Consider the following 7,107-nt stretch of genomic DNA (forward strand, 5'->3'; position numbering starts at 1 on the left):
CCCCGGTCAGTCGGCGCCCGGGTCCGGCGCCCCTGGGCTCCGTCCGCCGCACCCGGGTCAGCCTCGATGGGTGCCCACGCCCGTGCCTGTTTCCCGTTACCCGCGCGCCCGTTTGGCCCCTAGGGCCAATGACATGGGGGCCCCACCCCCTAAGAACGTTTTATAAAAAAATAGTAAAATTTAATATAATTAATTAATTAATTAATTAACTGAAGAATTAATTAACTTAATTAATTTTGATTAATTAAACCGAACAACTAATTAAACTAATTAACCTGTTTAATTAGTCTTAGTCAATGACATGCGGGACCCACACCAGTTGACCAGTCAACACCTCTGTTGACTGGTGACGTCATGATGACGTTAGCAAACACTGTTTTGGATAATGTTGTTTTAAAATAAATAAGTAAATCTTAAAAATGATTTAAATCTTTTAAAATTAATATAAAATAAACTGTAGCTCAGATGAAAATACTTTCTACATGAAAGTTGCTCAGAACGACGAGACGAATCCGGATACGCAGCCTGTTCGTCCGCCACACACCCCTAGCCTACCGAACACACAACTTTCCCCCTCGGGTACCTCTGCCCGAAAACGCGAAACACCGGGGATGCTTTCCCGGATGTTCCCCCCTTCACAAGTATCACCTGTCCCTGCGTTAGATCACCCCTGGCACCGCGTATTGCCTGGTTATATTTTGTGATGCTTTGTTTGCTCTGTATTCATTATTTCTTCCCCCTCTTCTCTCCGGTAGACTACGAGACCGACGCTGCTACTGCCCAGTTCGACTACGGAGTTTACGACCACTCCTTCTTGCCCGAGCAACCAGGCAAGCCCCCCCTTTGATCACCAGATATCGCCTATTCTTCTCTATACTGCTTGCATTAGAGTAGTGTAGCATGTTATTGTTCGGTTACTCCTGTTCTGTTGCATAGCCTGTCATTGTTGCTATAGTCATTGATACCTTACCCGCAATCCTAAATGCTTAGTATAGGATGCTAGTTTATCATTATTGGCCCTACATTCTTGTCAGTCTGCCTCGCTATACTTTTGGGCCGTGATCACTCAGGAGGTGATCACGGGTATATACTATACATACATACATACTATACAGATGGTGACTAAAGTCGGGTCAGCTCGATGAGTCCCCGCAAGTGATTCTGATGAGGGGGCTGAAAGGACAGGTGGCTCCATCCTGGTAGAGGTGGGCCTGGGTTCCCGACGGCCCCCGACTGTTACTTTGTGGCTGAGCGATAGGGCAGGTTGAGACCACCTAGGAGACAGGTGGGCCTGGCCCTGTTCGGCGTTCGCGGATACTTAACACGCTTAACGAGATCTTGGTATTTGATCTGAGTTTGGCCATTTGGTCTATACGCACTAACCATCTACGCGGGAGTAGTTATGGGTATCCTGGCGTCGTGGTATCAGCCGAAGCCTTCGTGACGCCAGCGACTGAGCGACGCGCGCCGGATTGGAACGTAAGCCTGCTCTTGTATTAAGGGGGCTAGTTCTGCTTTCGGCCGCCCTCGCAACGTGCAGGTGTGCTAAGGGCGATGGGCCCAGACCCCTGTGCGCTTAGGTTTAGACCAGCGTGCTGGCCTCTCTGTTGTACCTAGGTGGGGCTGCGACGTGTTAATCTTCCGCGGCCGGGCATGACCCAGGAAAGTGTGTCTGGCCAAATGGGATCGAGCGTGTTGGGTTATGTGGTGCACCCCTGCAGGGAAGTTAATCTATTCGAATAGCCGTGATCTTCAGTAACAGGACGACTTGGAGTTGTACCTTGACCTTATGACAACTAGAACCGGATACTTAATAAAACACACCCTTCCAAGTTCCACAGACAACCCGGTGATCGCTTTTCCACAGGGCGACGAGGGGAGGATCGCCGGGTAGGATTATGCTATGCGATGCTACTTGGAGATGCTACTTGGAGGACTTCAATCTACTCTCTTCTACATGCTGCAAGACGGAGGCTGCCAGAAGCGTAGTCTTCGATAGGACTAGCTATCCCCCTCTTATTCTGGCATTCTGCAGTTCAGTCCACTAATATGGCCTCCTTACACATATACCCATGCATATGTAGTGTAGTTCCTTGCTTGCGAGTACTTTGGATGAGTACTCACGGTTGCTTTCTCCCCCCCCCCTTTTCCCCCTTTCCTTTCTTTCTAGTTGTCGCAACCAGATGCTGGAGTCCAGGAGCCATACGCCACCATCGACGACGACCCCTACTACACCAGAGGTGCCTACTACTACGTGCAGGCTGCTGACGACGACCGGGAGTAGTTTAGGAGGATCCCAGGCAGGAGGCCTGCGCCTCTTTCGATCTGTATCCCAGTTTGTGCTAGCCTTCTTAAGGCAAACTTGTTTAACTTATGTCTGTACTCAGATATTGTTGCTTCCGCTGACTCGTCTATGATCGAGCACTTGTATTCGAGCCCTCGAGGCCCCTAGCTTGTAATATGTTGCTTGTATGACTTATTTATGTTTTTAGAGTTGTGTTGTGATATCTTCCCGTGAGTCCCTGATCTTGATTGTACACGTTTGCGTGCATGATTAGTGTACGATTGAATCGGGGGCGTCACAAGTTGGTATCAGAGCCGACTGTCTGTAGGAATCCCCCTTCCACACTCCTTGGCCGAAGTTGAGTCTAGTCGATGAAAATTGTTTTACTAACATGGCTGTGCGGCCCATGGGCCCACGTCGCCATTGGGTGGTATTAGGATCTTTTACTCCTGATCTGTACTCTGGGAATCTGATCTCTCTTCTATTCGGGTTAAACGATTTTTACTAACTCTGACTCTAGGTTCTCGATAATACTTTCTCCCAGAGAGCCTCTTCAGTCCAGATGATTACCTTGTGCACCAAAGGATTCCGAAGATACCTTTCGATATTCTCTCGAGACCTTGTGCCCGTTGCTTTTGCAATTCCCTACCATTGCAATATCCCTATGGATAAATACTTGCACCCGTCGTTCTTACTTTATACCCAGTCGATCTTGTTATTACAAGATACCTCGAAATTCTATCTAGTGTTCCGAGAATACTTTGTGACTATTGCCTTGCAGTTCTTTGTTACATGAATACCCCTACGGATAATTTCTCGCACTTACCGAGTATCCACTCATCCCCAGTTGATTCATGTATGTCACCAATCCTCGAAATACCATTCGATCTTCCGAAAATCCTGAGCATCCTATTGCTCTTGAAATTCTTGATTGCTTGCATTATGGTTAATCCCATAAGTCTAGTAATCTTGTTGACATCCATTGTCATTATCATTTTGAGTCTGTTGTTTCGATTTGTTGCGAATGCTCGCAATCCTCAAACAGATCCTAGAATTCATCCTTCCGGCTCAGACGTTGTTTTAATCATGAACTGGTTCTCGCCAATTAAATTGTCGTCGATTGTGCCCCTAAGTCTATTGAATTTATCCATCCTTGATCAGAGCGTCTGCTTCTGATCCTTCGCTTTGTAAATCATAATTTCTTAGCAATTGAGCTCTAAGTTATTCAGTTGTTTCTATAATCCAATTTCTTGCATTGTTACTTCCTCTGATTGTGTGCCGATGCTCACATCAGCTCTGTTATGGACCGACAGATCCTTTAATGGATTTTATCCGACATTGTCCTTCATATTCAATAACCTTGTGAGCCTTCCCTTGGATACATAATGCCTTTGGTAAATTGTATCATCTACTTTCTCAACCTTGCTCTACTTTCGAGCTTGTGATATTTACTCTTGAAACTTGTGGTATATGTTTCTAAGAAGCCCCTATGGGTTGAACCTATACCTTCCTTAAAAACCGTATGAACCGGAAGGTTTTGACAAGTCAACCTTTCTAGTGTTTAGCAGATAATTTTCTACCATACAACTTCTTTGAGAACGAGAAGTGAATGGAAGGTTATGCATTATGGAAGTGGGAGTCGACCTTGAACTTTGTGTTCATGCCCATGGACACGATGTAGATCTTATCATTAAAGCTTCTCTTAAATTAATTATTCCCTTGGTATAAGTACATCTTATATCTGGGATCTGGCCTTTTGCAATCGTGGTTCCGACCATGATCTCCTTTAAATACCATTTCTCGTGCATGTTTAAGCACTTATCTTCTTTATAGCAATACCCCAGTCCAAGCTCTACTTTGGACTGTCGTCGAGTATTACCCCCTGGTATCTCGAGATTATCTTGGAACTGCATAACTCCTTATGAGTTCTTCATCAAGTACTACATTCTCATTGATTCCAATTTTTCACGGGCTCTGAGTTATTTAACACTCAAAGACACCGATAACTGAACCGAGTCCGCATCGCGATTAAGCAACTCTTGGTAACCTTCATTTCTTACAAGTTTAATACTCCATCACGTAACTCCTAGCCTGATCGGCTATACCATTATCATGCTAAACCTTAACTGTGCTACATGGTCCTTAATCTCGGAGCACAACTTTCGATGATGAGCTAAGCTTACGTCGAGCTTCCTCGTCCTATCAATTCTCCTTGAACAACAAACTTGATTCCAAGTTTGTGTCGTACCCTTGGTTCCAATAACCTTTCGCTTCACCATTCATTTGACTTGATGTCATCGCCGAGCGATTATATCTTCATTAAACCTCTCTACAAATGTGTCATGATCATCATCAACATTTTGAGCTCTTCCAGGATATCGATTGAATTCATGAAGAGAAATACCATCCTTGCCCTCGATGATTGGTGTTATCTCGACCACTTTATTGCCTTCCGTTCAACACAATCTTGTTAGTGTTTCGTGTTATACCTTGACATCCATGCTATCCAGCAATTGATCTTCTTTACCTTGGAGTATTACCATATTTTGTGTCAATAATGTCATGAGAATTTCACCACCTCTTATGCATTCTTGGTACAAGTGATACTTCCTGCCATCTTCGTTCATTCCTTGGTCCCCGTGTTGTTTCTAAACGGAAAACCGACAATTGAACTGTGATGTGTGAATTCAAAACTTCTAGCGACCCTATTGCTTTCAAGTAAATGGTCAACCGTTCATTCTTAGACTATTGTTTATTGGATCACCATTCTAACTTGATCATGCACCCTCAGCCCATATTTTAGGTGCAACTTTCAAACAAATGTTTAGGTGTATATGTTTTTCCTCGAGCATACATCATTATATCATTTGATATGACAAATGTTATCTCCTTGTTCACATAATTGTGGAAATCCATCTTTTGGGAAATCTCGATGCTATGTCGCTGAGCCCATCAGCGACCTCCTCATCCTCTCCTTGGTTTAATAATGAACTACTATTTCAGGAACCCTCTCCCATAGTTCATTTCCCGAGAATCTTGCAATGTCATTTCGTCTATTTGTGTTGCACCTTTTCTTCTCGGACATCTTGAGTCTGAGGTATCATGACACCAATCGGATCTGAATCTCGGTCAGATATGATGGTTGGACAACTTTCCACGAGATATGATGTTGGTCCTTTGATGACCCGGTAATATGATGTCATGCCTAGCACCCCCCTAGCTAGAGGACCTATCATTATAAATTCCTTTGCAAGGATAACCATTCTTCCTGAAGGAAATTGTAAGACTTATTTTATAAGTTTCTCCTGATGGATCATTTATGTATCCAAAGTCTGGCCCTTGATTGAAACACCATATCATTGCTACCTCGAAGCATGACTATGATACCCCGCTCTTCAATAAGAACATTGGAGGCGCGATGCTAAATGTTTCTTGGTCAGTTATCCAAACACCGTTGTATGGGTAACATCTTGATTAATCCTTGCCTCTATTCTGAATGGTTGGGTACTTGCTCTCCTACCCTGTATGCCATGTTCTGCTTGTACATGGGAAGGAGATACTCCTAATAATTGTGTGTAACCACAATTTTCCTTTCCATTGTTCTGTTTATTCTGATAATCACGTTTTCCTTTCCATTCTTTTGTTTAACCTTTCCTGAATCTGACTTAACTGAGCAGAGAAAATTCCCTGCTTTGGTAGGCACCTTGTTGTACCATTCTGCCTGTAAGATCCTGTTACTATTGTTGATGACATTCGGTAACCACCGATGGGTGATAACTTTGCCTATTGGTCTGCCTCGTTCAACGAGCAAGAAAATGGTTCTCTTCGTCCCTCGCCCTTGGTACCGACATGGTTACTGACATATAACTGATAGGCTAACCTCTGACATGCCTTGCTTACATGATCGTGCAAGACGTCATCGCCCTTCCTACTTTTAACCCACATGGTGGGCCCATAACCCACAGTTCCACAGGATCGAAACCTGACTCTCCTGAACACCTTGTTGACAAAGTTATCCCTTACTCTTGGTTTCGTGTGTAATTCATGAGCGACCTTCCTAGTGCTCTATTCTGGTATCAGACGCAATACTTACTCTCACTACCCTGAACCACTTTCTCACTCTGGTTCAGACTTCGAGCAACTATCTATCCGCTTGGAACCTGTTATTGTACCTTCGTACCTTACTCTTGATGTATTCTAGATGTTCAACTCGAGAGATAATCTTATGCTCCTTCATGGGTTAACCCCCAGATTGTTTCCCTCATAAGCATTCTGTCGTAGCCGAGCTGCCCCTTACCTATTTGTAAGTATGTTGGAGTTCCCGAGAAAAGGGCAACATCACCATGATGACCTGAAGCAGAGAAATGAAGATGTCAATGTAATGGATCAACCTCTTCAAGAAGAGCAACCAAGACTGAGAAGATTCGTTAGGATTTCGTAACCAGACCTTCCCCCTTAGTCCCCCTCTTAAATCTCGGGACGAGATTTCTTGTAGTGGAGGAGAATTGTGACGCCCGGGTAATTAAGCTACAGTGATCCTCTGCTAGTGATGCCATGTCACCCGATTACTTTTGCTAAATGTCCGTTAGTTCAACCGCGTCAAATTCAAATTTAAAATTAATGTCAATAATAAAAGTTTTCAGAAATTGAAACAAAAATGTTCGGTGGTTGCCAAATATTACAAGGGTAATTATGGTGCAGCAAACACATTTTTGTAAAATGTCTAAATAATTTAAAGTGATTTAAAACAGAAAAGAAAATAAATAAAAACAAAACAGAAAAACTAAAACCTAAAACTAGAAGAAAAGGAGAGAGAAAGACCC

Source organism: Triticum aestivum, chromosome 2B (genome assembly GCF_018294505.1).
Source record: "Triticum aestivum cultivar Chinese Spring chromosome 2B, IWGSC CS RefSeq v2.1, whole genome shotgun sequence".
Lineage (NCBI taxonomy): Eukaryota > Viridiplantae > Streptophyta > Magnoliopsida > Poales > Poaceae > Triticum > Triticum aestivum.